The sequence below is a fragment of the Sus scrofa genome, chromosome 1 (genome assembly GCF_054392235.1).
Source record: "Sus scrofa isolate SSC_HxYL_T2T_F1_AM1 chromosome 1, Sscrofa_HxYL_maternal_Yorkshire_Landrace_v2.0, whole genome shotgun sequence".
Lineage (NCBI taxonomy): Eukaryota > Metazoa > Chordata > Mammalia > Artiodactyla > Suidae > Sus > Sus scrofa.
In genome coordinates, this window is record NC_139383.1 from 216,801,188 (window position 1) to 216,822,474 (window position 21,287).

The following is a 21,287-nucleotide window of genomic DNA, read 5'->3' on the forward strand; positions in this document are numbered from 1 at the left end:
GTGATTGCTCTTGTTTTAAAATGGCATTGTTAATTTGAATTACTCTGTATTTTTTAAAATTTTTACTATATGTTTTTTAATTTTGGTTTTTAGAGCCACGCCCATGGCATATGGAGGTTCCCAGGCTAGAGGTTGAATTGGAGCTACAGCTACCGGCGTATACCATAGCCACAGCAACACAGAATCCAAGCTGCCTCTGTGACCTAAACTACAGCTCACAGCAATGCTGGATCCTTAACCCACTGAGTGAGGCCAGGGGTGAACTCTTGTCCTCATGGATACTAGTCATATCCATTTCTGCTGAGCCCTGCAGGAGCTCCTCATTTGAATTGCTTTTTAAAAGCCATTTCTAGACATCATGGAAGCAAGGTGAATATAGTAGTGATTTTCATCCAGTAGGGGTTTAATTTATGAATTAAGTTTTTCTTTTAAGTGATTCCCGGAGTTCCCGTCGTGGCGCAGTGGTTAACGAATCCGACTAGGAACCATGAGGTCGCGGGGTTCGGTCCCTGCCCCTTGCTCAGTGGGTTAACAATCCGGCGTTGCCGTGAGCTGTGGTGTAGGTTGCAGACGCGGCTCGGATCCTGCGTTGCTGTGGCTCTGGTGTAGGCCGGTGGCTACAACTCCGATTCAACCCCTAGCCTGGGAACCTCCATATGCCGTGGGAGCGGCCCAAGAAATAGCAACAACAACAACAACAACAACAAAAGACAAAAAGACAAAAGACAAAAAAAAAAAAAAAATAAAATAAAAAAAAATAAAAAAATAAAAAAAATAAAAAATGATTCCCTCTTTCTTTTTTTTTTTTTTTTCTCCCTGTTTTTGGATGCTTCACAGCATATAGAATTTCTGGGCCAGGATCAGTTCTGAGCCGGGATTGAACCTGTGTCCCTGCCACTGTGGAAACAACATCAATCCTGTTGTGCCGCAGTGGGAACTCCTGTGAATTAACGTTTAATTTGAATTTGTTGTATAGCCATTATAATCAAGTGCTAAGTAGATAATATAGAGCAGTGCATGTTGTTTAAAGCTTTGATCAGCTCTTCCAAAATGGATCTTAAATCTAAATCCATATCGAAAGTATCCTAAATAGTATAATTGTTTCATTAGACAACCTGAGCTTTGAGTAAATTTGTAGACTCTTGAACCTTGTAATATGCAAAGAGTAAGCTTAGATATAACAAGCATAAATCATTGTGATTTGCATAATTTATCTCTTCAGTATAAATGTTGTATGCACATAGTAAAACTGCTGTCCTGGAAATCAGATTTTGATTGTCTGAGTATTTGTGGGTCTAGAGGAGGTTTCAGGGTTATGTTTGTGTTTAGATTTAATTTGAATGGTAAATTAAGATTTATGGTGAGCAGTGTGCAGAATGTTTTATTTACTTTTCCAAGCTTATGAATAAAAGCAACATCTGAATATGATCTTTGGGAACCAAGTTCAGGAAATATGGTATAATTCTCTTTTAATTGTTTTTCTTAATTGTGCTTTATTTCTGTTTATTTGCAAGTTGTATACTTAAAACATTAACATATTTATTGCTCTGTGATTGTATATATTCAACTTTCTACCTGACTCATATTTTTAGATTTTTGGACTCTGAAAACAGGAGCCACGTAAGACGTGTCTTTTACTTGAAGTACTAACTGATTACCCTCTTATATTTCCATTACATGAAACACACATCCCTGGTTTGCTTGAGAGTAAATGCTTCTAAGAGTTAGACATGCCTAGCTTCTGTGACAGACTGTTTAATTCTTCATTCATCCATCAATATATAAATTCCTTTTTTCCCAAAATATTTATCAAATTTATATTATATGCTATAAAGTATAGTGGCTGTAATGCTGAACAAAACAGAAATATTTCTTTCTAGTGCTCAAAGTATTTTAGAGTCTAGTTGGGGAGAAAAATAGGAAAGGAGACCACAGTAACATGTGATAAGGGCCGTGGAGCCCTGAGCCCATGTTTCCGTCAGCACAGATAGAAGGACTGCCGGAGAGACCTCCTGGAGGAAGTGACATTTCTGCATCTTTATTCTTCCAGCTTAGCCAGGTGCAGTGGGCCAGCAAGAGCGACTGAAAATGGTCATACTATGGGGAACAGCCCTGATAAGAGTGCAGAGCAAAGAGAGAACTCTGCACATTGGAAGAAATAAATACCTTAAAACTTTAGGCATCCAAAACTCCGATAACCAGAACTCTATCATTTTGGATCAGAACGTTTTTTTTCAGTGGTTTACTTTAATGAGATGAGGAATGTCTGCACACTTAACTGTTTGAGTCCTCATCCCTTATAACAGAAATATTTATTTTAGAAAATTTTGTATTATATGTACCTAGCAAAAAGGGGAAAAAAAATCATTCATAATTATAGTACATAGAGATCATTTTGTCATATGCAACTGTCCTTTTGGATTTTTTTCCTATGCATCTTTAATTTTATAAAGTTGAAATAATACTGAATGTGCTATTTTGCAACTGATACTTTGCACTTAATATTAAAGTCATTAATTCTTTTCATACTTTAAAATATGAATTTTAGGAGTTTCTGTTGTGGCACAGTGGTTAACGAATCCGATTAGGAACCATGAGGTTGCAGGTTTGATCCCTGGCCTTGCTCAGTGGGTTAAGGATCTGTCATTGCCGTGAGCTGTGGTGTACCTCACAGGCACGGCTCGAAGCCTGTGTTGCTATGGCTCTGGCGTCAGCTCCGATTCGACCCCTACCTTGGGAATCTCCATATGCCGCAAGAGCGGCCCTAGAAAACGCAAAAAGACAAAAGACAAAAAAAGAGAATTTTAACTCCATGTAGTTATCTGTCACAAACCGTCGTGGACTCCTGTTATTATAAATGTAGGCTGTTTCCAGCTTTTTGCAATTTTGTATCTTGCAATAGAATGTATTTGTATTTATTCTTTTTTTTTTTGGCTTTTTGCTGTTTCTTAGGCTGCTCCCGCGGCATATGGAGGTTCCCAGGCTAAGGGTCGAATCGGAGCTGTAGCCACCAGCCTACGCCAGAGCCACAGCAATGCGGGATCTGAGCCGCATCTGCAACCTACACCACAGCTCACGGCAACGCCGGATCGTTAACCCACTGAGAAAGGGCAGGAATCGAGCCTGAAACCTCATGGTTCCTAGTTGGATTCGTTAACCACTGCGCCACGATGGGAACTCCAGAATGTATTTGTATTTAAACTTTTGATTAAGTGTATGATTATTTCTCTAGGGTAATAAAAAAGATATTTCCTTTTTTCCATACTCAGGTTTTTTTTTTTTTTTGGTAGATATAAACTGCTTGTTTATCACCACAACTCCTGAAAATTATTCCAGCTCTGATGACATGAGGTCTTGAATCTAAATCTTCATATTTTTGGCATTTAGACTAGTGCTTCCAAGACACCTGCTTGAAGAGCACATTAGGCAGTGATTCCCATGGCATCCATACAAGTAAAAACATAAGTTAAAATAGATGTTAAGTGGCTGAACAGGAAATGTAAGGTTAGTGTTATATGTTGATATAAACATGAAACTGTTATATCCAGTCGTTTTAGAATACCCATATCTCAAAATGTTTTATCCAGGGAATTCTTTTGTTTTTAATTTTTATTTTTTATCTTTTATTACTTTTTTTTTAGGGCAGCACTCATGGCATATGGAAAGTCCCAGGCCAGGGGTCAAATTGGAGCTGCAGCTGCCAGCCTGCATCAGGGGCATAGCAACTTGGGATCCGAGCCACGTCTGTGACCTATACCACAGCCCACGGAAACGCCGGATCCTTAACCCACTGAGTGAGGCCAGGGATTGAACCCGCAACCTCATGGATACTAGTCTGGTTCGTTAACCACTGAGCCCCGACAGGAACTCCCAGGGAATTCTTTAACAGAGGAATTAAATCTTTTTTAGGAAATGTTCTTTAACCCCATGATTAAATACACTTTTGGTCTGCGATTTAGAATATATCTTATTAGATAAACAGCTCTGGAGTTAAGAATCAAGAGGAAAATGAAATTAAGTAAGCACTTTCCCTTAAAGATGTCAGAGGGAGGTTTTTGTGTAGAACTCTGTAGAAGATCCTAGGAATAGTAACCCCTGGGGTTTTATTTTTTTCTAGCTTTGGCACCGTTGTAGTGCTGAAGTCCTGTTGTCTCCCTCTCCTTCCTTAGACCCCAGCACATGGTACTCAAGGACTCAATAAATATCCCCCACCCCACCCCCCCAAATAAAAACCTTAAAATAATGACTCTATTGAGATAAAATTCACATACCATACACTTTACCTACTTGGGATTTTTTTTTTATTGCTTCCATGGTTTTTAGCATATTTGGAGTTGTGTTACCAATACGCAATCAAATTTAGAACATTTTTATCATCTCAGAAAGAAATTTATACCCTTTATCACCTCAACCCCAACACTGCCAATCCCCTGCAGCTGTGGCAACTACTGTTGTACTTTCATTCTCTGTGGATTTGCCTTTTCTCGTTATTTCATGCAAATGGACTCAGACTATACATGGTATTTATTTATTTATATTTACTTTTTGTCTCTTTACGGCCCGCTCCCGCGGCATATGGAGGTTCTCAGGCTAGGGGTCGAATTGGAGCTGCAGCCGCCAGCCTACACCACAGCCACAGCAACAGCCACATGGGATCCGAATCTCATTTGTGACTTACACCATAGCTCACAGCATCACCGGATCCTTAACCCACTGAGCGAGGTCAGGGATCCAACCTGAGTCCTCATGGATGCTAGTCAGATTTGTTTCTCTGGAGCCATAATTAGAACTCCTGCATGGTATTTAATGCCTTCTTTCAGTTATATAATGTTTCTAAGATTCATCCATATTTTGCCAAATAATACTTCATTGTATGCAGTACGTATCATGTTTTGGTTTATCTGTCAGTTGATGGAATAAATATAATATGTAAATGCATTTGGGTAGTTCTCTGTATTACAGAGGCAAAAGTAAGAAGTGATGTTGCAAGATCCCAAATTGGAGATGCCTTCAGAGTTTGTCAGTGGTAAAGGCAGATGTGAATAGGCTTAGGAGTTCCCATTGTGACTTAGCAGTTAAAGAACCCAACTAGTATCCATGAGGATGCGGGTTCAGTTCCTGGCCTCCCTCAGTGGGTTAAGTATCAGCGTTTCTGTAAGCTGTGGTGTAGGTCTTCGACACAGCTCTGATCCCACGTTGCTCTGGTTGTGGTGTAGGCTGGCAATTGTAGCTCCAATTTGACCCCTAGCATAGGAACCTCCATATGCTGTGGGTGCTGCCCTAAAAAAAAAAAGCTTATCATTAAGTTCTCATGTTCTTGGGTCTCAGGAAGAATATCCTGTCCATCGTGTCAGTTCTACCTGTTGAATACCTGCTCTTGTCTGTATAAGTCTGGTAAATTACCTAAGCAACATTTTTTGTTTGGTCATTGCATTACTGCTACCGTCCCCTAAAGCCTGCAAAAAAAGAAGCATTTCTAAAAATGACATTTTCCCTTAGGAGTCTGAGGTCCTTAACATGGCCTACCTGGCTGCCTCACCTCAGGTCCTTGCTGCCTTTTTCTCTCCCCCGTTCTATTCTGTGATACTAGCTTGTATGTACTGAAGGATAATGGAGTCCTTTCTGAAGCCCTTATCTGGGTACCCTCAATTTCAGCTTTCATCACTTCAGGAAGTGTATGTCAAGGACCCCTTTTGGAGCCTGGTATAGTAAAAAGGTCTCATGAGTTCTGTGGTCCACTGTGCTTCAGAAACGGGCTTGTTTCTTTTGAGCCTCTTATCTGTAAAACAGAGATATCTTGCAAGTTGTGGTGATGGTTAAAGGAGATATTATGTGAGTGTATCTGGCACGTAAGATGTGCTTAATAAACTATTTCCTTTGGATTATCATTTGAATGTAGTAGTTTAAGTGAGCTTGATAACCCCCCTCCCTTTTGTTGTTGGAAAGAGAAATTGATACATGATGATCATTGCTTTAGGGTTTGTTTTTTTTTCCTTCTTCCAAAATCTGTATCTTTATCTCAGAATCTTGGTTTTGGGCGGTCTGGAATTTTATTACTACCCAAATACCTCTGCAACCAGCAGTACTTCCTTGGGTCTCTGTAAAAAGGCAATCAGTCATTTGCCCTTTTTTTCCCAAAAATATTTATTTGTGTGTGTTTGCATCTTTATGATTTCCTTATTATGAAAGTAATTGTTCTTCATTTAAAAACCAAGAAAGTTGACAAAATAGAGAAATAGGGAGCAGAAGATAAAATTCAGTTGCAATCCAGTTCTCTGCTATGGTCCTTGTGGTTTATGGTTTTCTAGACTGTATTCTTTGCATACCTATATGTGCCCATAGTTTTTGAGAAGTTGGGTGGTGGTATATGTTCAATTCGCTTTCCACCTGCCAGTGTAGGTGTTTTTTAATTTTAGTGTCATGGATGTAGGCAGTTTCTTATGGCCTCAGAGAAGGCCACCAAATGGGAGAATCGTGATGACTGTCATCAGTCCTCTCTGAGTGGATGTGTAGGTCTTATCTAACTTCTGGTTGTTATAAACAGTGCGGCCTTTGATTTTGAAATCATGATGATTCTGATACGCTTTTTACCTCCTGAGTTAACAGTGCTCTTGAAGCAATTTCCCTGAGGTTCAATGCCAGATCCAGTTCAAACTTGCCCCGCTTACTTTTCACAGAACTTTGTAGCGTTCGCACTCACAGGACAGATTTCTTCATATCCCCACCTCCAGGTACCTTGGCAAACTCTGTATTTTCACTTTGCCCCATACTGCTGTTCTGTATGTGCTTTAACTTTCAAATGATTAACATCTCTTTCCCTTTGCTAGGAATTCTTACGATTAAATTCATGACTTTGTTTCCATTCCCTTTTCCATCACCTCATCTAAAACTGGGGATTATTAGATATTTAATTTTATTTATCTAAAAGAGAGTGCTTGCTTTCTTTCAAATACAAGAATCACTGGAGTGCTTTGTATTGTGTAGTGTAATCAAAAGATAGGTCTTTAAACTTAATTGTTTGTTGTCCTAAATTTGGTTATTCCTAAGGTAATTTTTCATCCTGGGTTGTTTTCCTCCTTTTAGGTCTATTTTTTTGGCCCACAGCCAGTTGATTATGTCCTTGAGGAGCATTAGCCATTTTAAATAATTTTAATATGAAGTTAAGTAAATCATATTGTATATTCGAAAGCCATGGTTATTTATTAAATGTGAGCATGAATTTGAATCACATGGAGATCTTATTTAATCATGAACTGCTGGGCCTGACCCCAAGTTTTTCTGATTCTGTAGATCTTGGATAGGGCCTTTCTTTTTTTTTCTTTGTCTTTTATTTTTTTAGGGCCACATGCATGGCATATGTACGTTCTCAGGCTAGGGGTCAAATCGTAGCTGCAGCTGCTGGCCTATGCTACAGCCACAGCAACACCAGATTGGAACCATGTCTGTGACCTACACCACAGCTCATGGCAACACCAGACCCTTAACCCACTGAGCAAGGCCAGGGATCGAACCCGCAACCTCATGGTTCCTAGTCGGATTTGTTAACCACTGAGCCACGGCGGGAACTCTGAGAGAGACATTTTAAAATAATGGGAATTGAAACTGTCATTGGGTGTATTTGATTTATTGGATCCAGGTTCGGTTCTGTGTACAGTTCTCTGGTCCCTTATCAGATGTACTAGCAGTTGTTACACTTATTAGCAGAGTGGCAATCTAGACCTTTGCATTTGAGATTCTTTCTGCTTGATAGCTGAGGTGGGGAAGATGCAAAAAGCCTTTTTGGGCAGGTACTTTATTTGTATTAGAATAGGAAGGATGCATCATTAGAAAAAGCACCAGAGGAAAGGGCTTTTTAGGGGATCTCTTGGCATGTAGGTGTGTGAAAGGTGAGGCTACTGCAACTCCTGGCAGCTGATGGGAACATAGTACAGAAGTTTCCTCCAACCACCTCAACCTCTCATGTTTAGACTTGGTTAAATTAATGAAGGTGGCTGATTCAGCCAGAGATGCCTTCAGTTATATTGTAGAGACAAGTGTCTTGTTCTCTGAGCCTGTCACAGTGAGTTGGAATTTAAAATTTTTAAGAAAGCCCTTTTGAGTCTTTTATTATTATTATTATTACTGTGTGTTCTCTCTCACTCGCTCTTTTTTTTTTTTTTTTTTTGATGGCATGACATGTGTGGTCTTCTTTTCTTGTCAGCAATTAGAAAAATTTCAACAGAATAAGAAACCTTATGACACAGAAAATGTTTGCCAGAAGTGTTCCCATGTGAGCAGTGGGCATGAGCATGCAGTGAAAGAGAGAGGAAGAAAGGCTTTTTGTTGAGAGTGACAGGCATACAGGACAACTGGAGTTTAACTTAAATCCTTCCATTGATATTGGAATGTCATAAGCCTCCATATGACACTGCCACATTCAACTGTGTGATCAGAAAGTCTGTAGTTTGTTCCTGTGTGTGTGTGTGTGTGTGTGTGTGTACAGTGTAAACATTTTATGAACTGCAGTGTCTGATCCATCCGTCTGTCTGGGCAAGAATCTCCCTTGATAGTAAAAAGAACAGCAATCAGGACAGAATTGGTCAATGCGGCATGTCTAATGGTGAGAAGATATTTGAAGGACTCGCTATAGACACAATAGTCTCTCTAAATAGCCTCTTTGCACCCGGAGTCTTATTGCAAACAGGTTCATTAAGGAGAGACATTCTGACACACAGCATCACAGTAATGAAAGTAGCTCTGTTTTTCTAATATCGTATCTTGCCACTTCAGTTATGCTGCTGGTACAAGATTTCCCTTGTGTTGTTGTATATTTCTCCAGAAAAAGAATCAGTCTTCATAGAATATACAATTATTTTGTACAGGAATGTATAACTCATACCTAAGATCCAGTCTTCCCTGTTTATGTGCACTAGTGCAAAAATAATTGGCAAACACATCTTCCAGACCAAAAGATTCCAGCACCTTCAATTTGTTTGGCTAGAAGATGTTGAACCAGAGTTATAATAAACTTTAAAAAAACGTGTAATGTTCAAAATGGATTTGTGATCAATCATAAAAGAAAAAAAATATTAGTACAGTTTCCCAGGAGATGTAATTTTTTTCTTCCTAGGGTTTTAGCCAACTCTAGTGTAGTATCTGTTGAAAAGGGGGGGAAATGCAAAAGGTTTTCATCCACCAAGCTTTACATATAACTACTATATGATGACTTAAGCTATTGGATTTTCTGCCTGTTAATGTACAGCATGAGCATTATGAACATGGAAAAAAAAAGGTTATATTGGTTTAAAAGTGGATATGGAAAATTTAATGCGCTCAAGTGGGAACAATGGCATATTAAAAAAAAACACTCATGACACAGATCTAATAATTCACTTGCCCCTGTAGGAGAAGGGTATCAACTCTGATACTGGCTTATAGTTTATTTTTATATACACCCCTGGTCCCTGCAGTATACCCTACGTGTGGGTTCCAGAGAAAAGAAAGAAAATAACCTGTAGGGAAATCAGCCTGGAAACCTTTCATTAAATACATTGTACTCTGTATTGTGTCGTTCACAGAATCTTCAAGAAATAAAGAAAGGGAAAACCTGTTATCAGTCTGCATGTGTGAAATATTATATTTGAATACTATCATTTGTTTTAAGATTAAGGCTGAGGCTGCAGACATATTAGTTATTATTCACTTACATCTGGTAGATAATACAACAGGGATTTAAAAATTCTTTTTCCATTTCTAGGCCCCACCTTTCTCTCTGCCTCCCTCCCCCCTAAACAATGGCAAAGATACTACTTCCACTTAAAACTACACTGGCTAAAATATTTTCATGTTGGAAATGTTGCTCTTTATAGAGGACTGGGGTGGTGAGGGTATAAAAATCAGTTAAAATTCTTGGTGGAGTTTATCTGTCATTTAGCATTTCTCGGGAAATTGGAAGTGTTAAATATGTCCTTTCATGAGAAAAATATACACAGTAGGGGTGTAACTGTGAATAGTGACACCTTTATCAAGTTGAATGTCCTTTGGAGTGAGCCTTTGTCTTGTCATTAGCATTCATGTATTGCTGTTGGTGGGCCTTTAAAATCTGTAAACGTCTTATCTTTTCTGCTGACTATTCATGCAGGATACGCTAGGCAGGCCAACTGTAACACATATTCTGCCCATACTTGTAGTTGTCTCTTGAACGAAAAGGAACATACATTTTTAAACCTAAATCTTGGGATCCGTATAGGATTTAATGAACTTCTGGAAGAGCAGATATCAGGAGTTTGGTTTTGAACTCAGCTGCCTGGAAGCATGTTGTCCTTCATAGTCTGTTGAAAGATTTACTTCTGAAGTCGCTGGTGTTGAAAAATCTTGTGTTGTAAAGTATAGAGGGTCGTCAGCCTATTAGTCTCACCAAATTGCTAACTTTGCCCACACCTGTTACTCAGTGCCACCCCCTGGCCTCAGGTCCCGTATAGCACATTCCGCTCCAGATTAGATCACTTTGCTAAGAAAAAAAAAAGTCACATAGACATTGGAGGTTGAGGTCTGGAGAAGAAGGGATGTACTGGTAGATGCAGAGTTTCTTCTGTGAAACAACCCCTGGAAGATGGGTTATCCTGGTCCTGGAGGGTGAGCTCCTCATGTGGAAGCACTGACCCTGGGATTCCGGGGAACATTTCAGTTTTGCTTCCTTTCCTGCTTCAGGGACCTTTTGGTTGAGTTCTTAAGCTGTATACAGACCAAGTTCATGTGGAGATTTGATGTCATTTAATACTTAGGATTTAGAAATACCTTCTGTCAGTGGACCATTAAGAAAGCATCTGTCTTCCAAGGGTGGGATGAGCTTTGGGGAGAGATGACCACCTCTCAGTTTTACTCAAGCTGAAAATGCATTACACCTCCATGGCCCTGATCTTAAGGGGCAATGGATGGGCATCTACGGTCAGCTCTGCTTTATCTTCGGATGACTAGGTCCTCACATTCTGAGACCTGGACCTCACCTCCCAGAGTAGCACTGAGCCGTGGGGCTGGGTTTGGTGCCTCTGCTCTTGAAGTGCTTTGGGGAGGAATGAACTTCGTGTTTCTGGCCATGGCTGTTGAGCCTTACCCTGCTTTGGGGCCCAGTAATGCGTGCAGTACATCCATGGTGTGCAGCCCTTCATCCCCGGGTCTGTGTGGGTTTCCTAAGGCCCTATTTCTCTTTATTCACATAGGGTTCCAGACTTGGGACAAGGGTTTATCCCAAAGCACTTCCTTGGATCCCGGAGAGCTCGTAGGCTGGTCTCTACTTCACAGCCCCAGGATTTTGTCAGCATCAGAATACTCTTCGCTGTCCATGGAGTGCCATCCATGTGACTATAGTAGGAGGTGGTAGTGACTGTGCTTATCACGTGCCAGGCATTCTGTTAGATGCTTTATGGGAATCCTCATCTAGTCCTCCCCTTAAGCTGCTGAAATGGAGACTGCTTTCCTCCCTTTTATGGATGAGGAAACTGTGCTCCCTGCTAAGGGGCAGCACTTGGGGTTTTCAGATCTAAGCCTGATCATGTTCCCCATTCTGTACCCTTTACTATTGAAATCACATCCTAAGCTGTGTGGCCTCCCTGAGTGCCACTCCGCTTTCCTTTGGTTCTCATGCCTGTGTAGTGACTGTTTCCTAGTCCTTTGGGCTTCCCATCTGAAGTGCCGCCTACCAGCCAGGTGACTCTGATGGCCTTTTTCCTATCAGTAAAATGAAGGAGAATGACGCCCCTCCCCCTTAACCTGTATTGTGAACAGTCAGTAAGATCGTGTCTCTGAAGCACATGCACATGTTATTTATTTGACATCTTTATGCCTAGTGCTGTGTCAGAACCTTAAGTATAGCAGTGATGTAGACAGACATGGTCCCTGCCCTCGTGGAGCCTGCAGACCTGGGGGCGTCTCAAGACACTGAAAGGAAAACTTACACAATTAGTCTGCATGTCTAAACCATCCAGAGATGATGTTAAACTGACTTCAGGTTTAAGCCATGGTCTGAACAGGTACTGGACTTTCCAGGGCCCAGGGTCCTATTTGTCATGCTCAAAGAGTTCCCTGGTGGCTTAGTGGGTTAAGGACCTGGTATTGTCACTGCTGTAGCTCGGGTTCAGTCCTTGGCCCCAGAACCTCCACATGCTGTGGGCACATCCAAAAGAAAGAAAGCAAAAAAGCAAGCAAGCAAGCAAGCCAGCCAGCCTCTTTGCTTGCTTTGGTGTCACATGGATGCAAAATTCAGAGCTTCTTAAGAACCTCAGTCCTCTTCCATGGCTCCCTGTATCAGGTTCTGAAAGTCAGAAACCTGAAAGTTTGCCCTTTGCTACTCCTCACCTTCCTCTCTCCCAGTCATTCTCTCCTACCCTACGCTATCCATCTGTGTCGCTGCTAATGTTCTGCTTTCTGCCTTTCTCTGAGTTCTCAACCCAGTTTAAATTTTTTTTTAAAGCTGTTTGGCTAATCTAGAGGTTTTATTCTCTTTTGTTTTTTTAAATTTTAAATGATTTTTATTTTTTCCATTATAGCTGGTTTACAGAGTGCTGTCAGTTTTCTACAGTACAGCAAGGTGACCCCGTCACACATACATACATACATTCTTTTTTTTCTCACATTATCATGCTCCATCATAAGTGACTAGATATAGTTCCCAGTGCTATACAGTAGGATCTCATTGCTTATCCATTCCAAAGGCAATAGTTTAAATTTAACCGTCCTCAGATCCTAGCTCATCTTTACTACTTCTCTTGATAAATGTTTTTGTAAATCATGAATCCGATTTTACACTTACCTTTGCTGTGTGGACAACCTGCCAGTCTCCCACTAGACGAAGTTCCTGAGTTACTTCTCTATGACCTATCCCAGACACAAGCTCTGTTTTCAGACAATAAATTAAAATGGATTTTCCCCTTCTTTTGCAGCTGTTCTATGGTCTCTAACATTTCATTTACTCTACCTACATTTCAATGGATTCATTGAACCAAATACTAAACATATATTTCCAGCTCTGCATTTCCTCCTTTAGCTCTAATTTTTTTTTTTTTTTGGTCTTTTTAAGGCCACACCCACAGCATATGTATGTTCCCAGGCTAGGGGTTAAATGAGAGCTGTAGCCTCCAGCCTACGCCACGGCGGCAGGGCATCCGAGCTGCTTCTGTGACCTGCCACAGCTCACGACGGGCTGGATCCTTAACCCACTGAGTGAGGCTGAGGATCGAACCTGCTCATGGATACTAGTCAGATTCATTTCATCTGAGCCATGACAGGAACTCCTCTTTTCTCTAATTCTTAATTGTTATCTCCACTGTTTTCATCCAAACCCAGTGAGCCTCAGCTCCTCCCACACCCTCCCTCATTCCCTCATCAGCACTTTCTTCTGGGTGGGAAAACCTCTGCAGGAGAAGATACCTGCAGCCTCTCCTCACCTCTACACCTTCCCTGTCACCTCTGGGTGCGGGCTTTTACCTACTTGACTTTCCTGCCTCAATCACATGACTCTCTCTTCACTTCTTGCTCTGAACAAGCAATCCTTCTGAAACATAGATCTGATCATGTCAGATCTTAAAAGCCTTTGCTACTGGAAGTATTTTCTAGTAAAATGATACTCTGGGATTTACTTTAAGATTTGCCAGTGGAGGAAGGAGGTTAAGGGGATTAGGGAGAGTATAGGTAAAACCAGACTGACCCTGTGTTGGTAATTGTTGAAGCTGGTAGTGCAATTCACAGGAGGCTTAATAGATTATTTACATTTGCATATGATAGAAAACGTCAACGATAACTGTTAAAAAATAGAACATGGAAAATGCTGGCAGTGTGCTGGATAGATAAAACCTGACCTTTTTGGGGTATTCCCATCTTGGCTCAGTGGTTACAAACCCGATTAATATCCATGAGGATATGGGTTTGATCCCAGGCCTCGCTCAGTGGGTTGAGGATCCGGTGTTGCTGTGAGCTGTGACATAGACTGGCAGCTGCCTCTAAGATTCACCTGGGAACTTAAATATGCTGCAAGTGTGGCCCTAAAAAAAAAGCAGCCTTTTTGACAGAGTATGGAATGCTCAGTGTCCCTCCCCAGTGTCTCCTTGGACCTCTCATCTTCCTCAGCTCTACCCTGAAGTCATCCCTGCCCTCAGCATTGATGTCCTGAAGGGCTCAGCTCTACAGTTAACTTCTGCCTGGCCCACTTCACTAGCCTGATAGGGGTCTTCTCTCATGTCGGCTCCCTCATCCCTTTGATGGGCTGTCCATGAAGCCCCTGATGTTGTTTCTTTGTGCGCCATCTAGCCCCATTCCTCACTGAGGGCTGTCCACCAGAATAGGTCCCAATTCCTCCACCTCTGATTTCCAGTCCTGCTGATGCTCATTGCTTGCCTATTGAGTGCCAGGCAGCTAATAGAAGCTTGAGATTAGATAGTTACTTATGGCTTGCAACATGGAGAGAATCCACCACCCAGCATTTTGGGCTACTCTTGGTGGTGGATTCCATCACTCCTCTCCACACCCCAGACCATCCTAGACTCCTCAGGGAGAATGAAATCTGTATTGTTAAGAGATGCATAGGTATGGAGTTCCCGTTGTGGTGCAGTGGTTAACGAATCCGACTAGGAACCATGAGGTTGCGGGTTCGCTCCCTGGCCTTGCTCAGTGGGTCGAGGATCTGGTGTTGCCCTGAGCTGCGGTGTAGGTTGCAGACGAGGTTCGGATCCTGAGTTGCTGTGGCTCTGGTGTAGGCCGGTGGCTATGGCTCCAATTGGACTCCTAGTCTGGGAATCTCCATATGCCGCGAGAGCGGCCCTAGAAAAGGCAAAAAGCCAAAAAAAAAAAAAAAAAAAAAAGAGAGACGCATAGGTAAATTGTGGTCTCCAAATGCATAGTAGCCAAATATCATTAGCTCCTGAAGGAAAACCCTTTGCCCAGCTTTTGTCTCTTGTTAACAGTGACTTTTAAAATTGGCAGCCTCTATGTTTACACTCATGAGGCCTCCCTAGGTCTTCTGGTCCACTGCAAAAATTGGGTTGGGGAGCTGTTTGTGCCACCCACAGTTTATGGGAGGACAGCCTCCAGCCGTCCTTCTGCCAGAGCCCATCCTAAGGTCACTTCCCTAGGCTCTAAAGTGAGCGGAAGAGTAAGCCTCCCTCCAGCCTTTATGATGCATCTCACTTATTTCTGGCCACTTGATTCTTCCAAACTCCACTAGGACTCTAGAGGCCAAAGGTAAAAGTAGAAAAAGTTTAAAAGACTTGAGAAACAACTGATTTTTGTGGCTTGGAGAAGTAAAAACCAAGGTGTGAGTTAATCCCTGTTTTCAAACACATAAAATAAAGTGGAGGGTGGTGCCAGCTGTTAGCCATTTGAGTGAAAACAAACAAAGGACTTGGGTTGCAGCTGGGGGGATTTTAGCTAGATAGAAATTTTTCATTAAGTAGTTCTGAGTGGGAACTGAGTTCCCATCCCAGTACAATGTTGATTTAGGTCCAGATTGGAGGGCAGTAGGGTGGCTTTTGGGAATTTCAGCATCCTGAAGATCAGGTTTTGTGATTACAAAATTAGCAGCTGTGAATGCCCTCCCTGCGCAAAGCTGCAGAAGGACCCCCCCCATTCTTCCCACCTTCCCCCAAGTTGAAAGAAATTAACCTCAATTAAAGAAAATGGTGATGGATGGCTACAGAGATAAATATGATACATCACACAGGAAAAACAACATTAAAAGAACATTAAAGTTGGGACAGACAGCCCTAAAAGTGAAAAAATTCACAGTTAAGGTTGAAAAGTGATGTCGTTTACATTGCTGCTAATATGTCGACCTAACAGGACACATTAAGAAATTACAAACATGCCCTGTTGTGCTAAGAAGTAAGTTTTTTAACTTGACACACTCCGCTTAATATACATGGTTTCGTTGCCTAGCTTTAATTAAGGTATCGTCCGTGAATGATTATAGCCCATGGAAAAAAACCTGTTACGTTTACTAGGAGAGTTGTGTATTTTGTTTAAATATTAAGTTTTGGAGGGGGCCAGGTGGTGTGTCTGTGACTGTGCATTTCAGTACTCGAGAGTATTTCAGGTTTCCTGAAGTTAACTTTTTAAAAGGCAATAGTTTTTTTGAACACAATTTTAGTAATAATTTAATAATAGTTATAATACTTTTAAGTAATCATTTGTTGGTATATTTTGAAAATTTAGTTTTTATCCCTTTTTCCCGAGGTGGATTTTTGCTGCCAAAGAATAGATCTAAAATTTCCTATATAATGGTTTTTTTTTTTTTTTTTGGTCTTTTTGTCATTTTTTTTTTAGGGCCTCACCCACAGCATATGGAGGTTCCCAGGCTAGGGGTCAAATCAGAATTGTAGCCGCCAGCCTACGCCACAGCCACAGCAATGCCAGATCCCAGCCACATCTGCGACCTACACCACACAGCTCACGGCAATGCCAGATCCTTAAGCCACTGAGCGAGGCCAGGGATCAAACCCACAACCTCATGGTTCCTAGTCGGATTCGTTTCTGCTGCTCCATGATGGGAACTCCTCCTATGTAGTGTTTTAAACATATTATTGCATTGCAGGGGCCATTATCAAAATCAAATCCAGTCGTATTCTTTAATTTGTAAAATCACATTGCGATACCAGAAAACTTAAGGTTTTTATCTAAAAAAAAAAATATCTGTGAGCTCCCTTGAAGGGCTCAGTGGCAATGAACCCTTTTAGTATCCATTAGGAGGTGGATTCAATCCCTGGCCTCACTCAGTGGGTTAAGGATCTGGCATTGCTGTGAGCTGTGGTGTAGGTCACAGACATGGCTTGGATCCTGAGTTGCTGTGGCTGTGGTGTAGGCTGGCAGCTATAGCTCCAATTCCACCCCTAGTCTGGGAGCTTATGTATGCTTCAGGTGTGGCCCTAAAAAGACAAAAAATAAAAATAAAAAATTGAAAAAGTAAAAAAAATTTTAAAAAAATCTGTGCATTTTTGTGTATATGTACATGTGTGTTCATCATATCAGGGACAGAACCCCCCCCGATGGGTCTGAAATAGCCTGGCTTTAGTGTAGACTGTAATCAGAGTAAATATTTGTGTGTAGTAATGGTAGAGCTTGAGTAATATAGCAGTTATTCTTTGGCTTTTTCATCCCTTTTCTGACTCAGAAGAGTTGCCACCTTTCCTTAAACCAAGAGCCAAGATAAAAGGTACTGCGTTCCGGGAATTCCCGTTGTGGCTCAAAGATGAATCATGACTAGTATCCACAAGGATGCAGGTTTGATCCCTGGCCTCTCTCAGTGGGTTAAGGACCCAGCATTGCAGTGAGCTGTGGTACAAGTTGCAGACACAGTTTGGGTCCCATGTTGCTGTGGCTGTGGTGTAGGATAGCAGCTGTAGCTCTGATTTGATCCCTAGCCTGGGAACCTCTGTACACTGAGGGTTTGGCACTAAAAAGACACCCCCCCCCAAAAAAAAGGGTACTGTCTTCTGAACATCAGTGTGACACACATGCTTCCAAAGAGCATCTTCCCTGCCTCCTCCACTCTCCCCCTTCCACTCTTTCTTTTCCCTCTTTACGTTTGGGGGAGAATATTTTTTTTAATTATTTTTCATTTATTTTTATTTTTTTTTTTGTCTTTTTTTGCCATTTTCTTGGGCCACTCCCACAGCATATGGAGGTTCCCAGGCTAGGGGTCGAATCGGAGCTGTAGCCACCGGCCTACACCACAGCCACAGCAACTCGGGATCCGAGCCGTGTCTGCAACCTACACCACAGCTCACGGCAACGCTGGATTGTCAACCCCCTGAGCAAGGCCAGGGATCGAACCCGAAACCTCATGGTTCCTAGTCGGATTCATTACCACTGTGCCACAACGGGAACTCCTGGGGGAGAATTTTAAATTCCTTCATTGTCCATAAGTGGAAGGGGATAGTGAAAATTAACCTATTTCTGAAATCACTGAGAATCACTGAGTCATGAAGAACGAATTGAATTTAGCAAGTTTTTAGATACCAAATCTTGAAATTCGATTTTTAAAGCAGAAAGAGAATTCTTTTTTATTAAGAAAAAGAAGTGTAAGTATTTACAGATAAATAATATCATACCAACTTGTATAATCCTACATTAGTAATGTAGATGGGCTAAAAATGTCATCTTAGTAAGTTTAAGGAAAGAGATATATGCCCCTATTATTATAGAGGTTTTCTATTTTTGTTATATTAAAGCTGTGTCTTATAACAGGGTGAGTGAAACTGCCCCAAGGGAGTTCCCTTGTGGCTCAGCAGGTTGAGGATCTGGCTGTGTCATTGCAGTGGCTTGGGTTGCTGCTGTGGTGCAGATTTGATCCCTGGTTTGGGAACTTCCACATGCTTCAGGCGTGGCCAAAGAAAAGAAAGAAAGAAAGACAGAAGGAAAGAAACCACTGTAAGTGCAATTGCCATTAGCCAACAGAATTTATTGCATACTGACCCGGGGGATATTAATTTGGGTACATGATAGGTATATACGCATGGTCTAATCACAGATTTTAGGCTCAGTTTCTTCTCAGGTAAATGAATTCTTCCAATCACTTTTTCTAGAAAGTTCATTAGGTCAAAAATTCAGAGAGAAGGAGAGAGAAAGAGAGATGAAATTGAAATCACCTTTTTTTTTTTTTTCTTTTTCTTTTTCTGGTTGTTGCTTTGGGGCACCATGCATAGTCTCTGTTTCTTCATATAAAAAAGTAGCATGTATGAGCCCGTGTGGAGTTTTAAATGTAATATAAGTATAGTACATCATCATAAGTATGCAAACATGTTTTAAAACAGGGTATTGTATGGAAGCAATTACTGGCAGTGAGTGAGCAACACACCCCAAAGAATGGGTTGGGGCCAAAAATTGGAACGTTTCTAAACAGAATTACTTTTGTGTGGGTGGGAAAGAGAGCAAGGTTAACTTTTATTAGGAACCAATCCCAGCTCTTATTTTAATTCTGATCACATACTTGGTAATCTAAATAAATAAGTAATAAAGAGATTTCAAGTTCAGATTAGGTTATTTTTTCCTCCTTAGTATAATCTTCCATGGGGAGTGATGTGTTTTTGTAGTAGGAGGATATGACGTCCATAAACATGAACATGACCAAATGCATGTATAGCTCTGCAGTTCCAAACTTAGGGCCTTGGAATAGTTAAAGATGGTGCCGCCCTTCGTGACATACTTGAACATTCTTCAGCTGGGTGTGTTGTCTTCATCTTTAACAATTTAATGGGATGTAGGAAGGTTAGATTTTATCATCTGGAAGCAACAGGCTCTGCAGTTTTCTCCCTCTCACTACTAACTTGGAGAAGACCATGCTGAATAGGGTATCTTTCCTTCTCCCTTCATCCCTCAGGTTGTGTTTATTGTCCAGCTTCACTTAAAATCACCCTTATCAATCTAGGTGAAATTGCATTGTAATATTTGAGGGGGTGGATCTAAAAATTGAGGGGAAGAAAATTGCTTTATATAAAAATCTTTTTGCAGATAGATTCTCTGGAGCCCTTTGGACCTCATTGCTATCAAGGGTAAGCAGATTTCTTTTCTGAAGCCAATGTCACCATAATCCTCAAGCCAGGGGCCATTTGGGGTTAGACTCCAGGTTGAGCTGAGCATCCATTTCTGTAGCATAGGGACCAGCAACCCCTTAACTGTTTTCAGAACACAATATTGATGAGTGAGACTTGGTCAAGTTACTTAACCTTTCTTCCTTGATTTTCTATTATGTAGACTGGAAATGATAATATCTGCCTTTGATCACCTAGGGATGTTCCATCCATTAAAGTCATTAAGCACTTTAAGTAGGGTATCAGGCCCTAGATGCAAGGCATCTTCATTGCTGTTATTTTATTACAGTGCCATATACAAAGGGGGGCTTCCTTAATGCTAAATAGTTAAGTCTCTCTCTCTTTCTATCTTTTTGCTTTCTTTTTTTCACTTTTTAGGGCTGTGCTTGCAGCATATAGAAAGTTCCCAGGCTAGGGGTCCATTCAGAGCCATAGCTTCCGGCCTATACCATAGCATGACAACGCCAGATCCGAGCCACGTCTGAGACCTACACCGCAGCTCACAGCAAAGCCAGATCCTTAACCCAGTGAGCAGGGACAGGGATCGATCGAACCTGTGTCCTCATGGATACTAGCTGGTTTGTTACTGCTGAGCCACAACGGGAACTCTTAAATAGTTAAGTCTCGGGAGTTCCCATCGTGGCGCAGTGGTTAACGAATCCGACTAGGAACCATGAGGTTGCGGGTTCGATCCCTGCCCTTGCTCAGTGGGTTAACGATCCGGCGTTGCCGTGAGCTGTGGTGTAGGTTGCAGACGCGGCTCGGATCCCGCGTTGCTGTGGCTCTGGCGTAGGCCGGTGGCTACAGCTCCGATTCAACCCCTAGCCTGGGAACCTCCATATGCCGCGGGAGTGGCCCAAGAAATAGCAACAACAACAACAACAACAAAAAGACAAAAAAAAAAAAAAAAAAAAAAAATAGTTAAGTCTCAGAATGACCTCTCTGGACTCACTTGTTGGGGCAGAAAGCATTAAGGATCAGGTTATCTTTCTCTCTGTCCTTGAGGCCAGGCTCTGCTCTTCCCTGCTTCTGTTAGTTTGGGGAGCAAAAAGCAAAAACAAATCCAGGAACACAAAATTGAAAAAGACAGTTGAAGAGGCAGATGGGATATGGCTGTGGTCCACTTCATTTTCTTTCCCTAGGAGCTGCTGTTGGTGATGAGCTTCCTAAAATGTGAACTCCCTCGTGTACTGGTTCTGATGTGTGTCACCTCTTTCTGTGGAATGCATGTCCATCCCAGAGTTTAAAAGCTGACTGTGGGCTTTGATTCTTCCCCATTTACAACTTTCATTTCTTTGGTTTTTTTGAAATACCATTTTTCTGAGAAAGAGGAAAAACGTTGAGGGAAGAGTGGGTGAAGTTCTTTGAATGTCTTTGGTTAGTGTCCCAGGGCATCTTGTACAAGATGACTGTGTTTCCTAGATCACAGCCTCCTCTGGCGTTTCGTCTTGAATACTTCTTCCTTCACATGCCATATAATACTCCACAAAGGAGATGCACTTCTGCATGGCCTTGCATGGCACCAGCTTGATGATGTCCATGAGAATGTGGAAGATCAAGCCTTACCTCCCAGAGTGAAGAGGTTGCTTCCTGGAATCCAGGTTCTTTTGATCTCACAGGTATCACTTTTCTAAAATAACCTACCTGTCTTTTGTCTTTGCCTTTCTAAAACTAATGAGGGTCACTCTATTGATTTTTCTTGGTTGAGAGATTATACTACTTTCTATGTTCATT

At 41.5% G+C, this 21,287-nt stretch overlaps 1 protein-coding gene and 1 long non-coding RNA gene across 38 annotated transcripts in view; both read left to right on the forward strand.

Annotated features, from left to right (window-relative positions):
* Positions 1 to 21,287, forward strand: part of BNC2 (basonuclin zinc finger protein 2) — a 448,897-nt gene that overhangs the window by 86,081 nt on the left and 341,529 nt on the right. The window lies entirely within an intron of this gene.
* On the forward strand, positions 16,834 to 21,172 carry LOC146407011 (uncharacterized). Its single transcript, XR_014821253.1, has 3 exons — positions 16,834 to 17,318; positions 17,700 to 20,169; positions 20,475 to 21,172. It is a non-coding gene; the product is annotated as an uncharacterized LOC146407011 (long non-coding RNA).